Here is a 1268-nt window from a genome sequence, read left to right as displayed (position 1 = left end):
GTGTTTAGGGTTGGGCAACGGTGAAGACAAGCTGCTTAGGGTTGGACACGGTGAACAGAAGCTGCTTAGGGTTGGGCACGGTGAATAGAAGCTGCGTAGGGTTGGGCACGGTGAACAAAAGCTACTTATGGGGCTGCTACACAGCGTCACAATCAATCTCGTAACGTCAGAATCACAAAAAAATAATGGGAGGATGTGTTTCTGGCACGTATAGAATTGCTGTTTAGGGCCACTCCACGGCGTCTCTGGACCCCAAACCCCAAACCCGAACCCAAAATCCAGAAGGTGCTTAGGGTTGGGCCACGGTGAACAGAAGCTGCTTAGGGTTGGGCACGGTGAACTGAAGCTACTTAGGGCATTGCTGCGTAGCATTGCTATTTCGCAGCATGGCACTGTTGTGAAACGACGCTGCTACGCAGCGTGACGATCAATCTCGTAACGTCAGAATCATAAAAAATGATGGGAGGATGAGTTTCTGGCACGCGCAGAATTTCTGTTTAGTGAGCCAGAACCAACACCAGAAGCTGCTTAGGGCCACTCCCAACGTCTCTAGACCCCAAACCCCAAACCCGAACCCAAAATCCAGAAGGTGCTTAGGGTTGGGCCACGGTGAACAGAAGCTGCTTAGGGTTGGGCACGGTGAATTGAAGCTGCTTAGGGTTGGGCACGCTGAACAGAAGCTGCTTAGGGTTGGGCACGGTGAACAGAAGCTGCTTAGGATGCTGTTGCGCAGCGAGACGGTGCATAGCAGCGTGACGATCAATCTTGTAACGTCAGAATCGCAATAAACTGATGGGAGGATGTGTTTCTGGCACGCGCAGTGTGAGATCCCTGTTCCCACCGCGCAACGGATTTGGGGTACTAGCAGCGGAAGTAGCACTTCTTGCGCGAGGCAGGGTCCCACACTCGGGGCCTCGTCCACGGATATCCGGACAAAAGACTAATCCGTCGGTTTTTCCAAAACCAGACCCGGAAAAACTTCCCTTATCCGAAAAGCACGGGCGATTCCACCAGGATAATTTTTACTCTAATGTAGTCAAAACCCTTACTGATCAAACAGATCTGACTGCATCTATAAAGATACTTGGTCAGATCAAGGAAGAAACTTGCACTTGGATCATTGGGATCAACGCTTTTTTCCCCACCAAGGAGGCACAGCCGTTGATTCCTATCCATAGAACAATTACTATCCGGGATTTACTTTATCTATCGTAATAACAGAAATTGAGTCTCGATTTACGGATCCTCCATCAGTCCAGCCTAACCCC

The sequence above is a fragment of the Cibotium barometz genome, unplaced genomic scaffold (genome assembly GCF_041138505.1).
Source record: "Cibotium barometz isolate CiBa-2024 unplaced genomic scaffold, ASM4113850v1 ctg200, whole genome shotgun sequence".
Taxonomy (NCBI): Eukaryota; Viridiplantae; Streptophyta; class Polypodiopsida; order Cyatheales; family Cibotiaceae; genus Cibotium; species Cibotium barometz.
The sequence above is the reverse complement of the archived record's forward strand: the minus strand, read 5'-3'. Positions refer to the sequence as shown.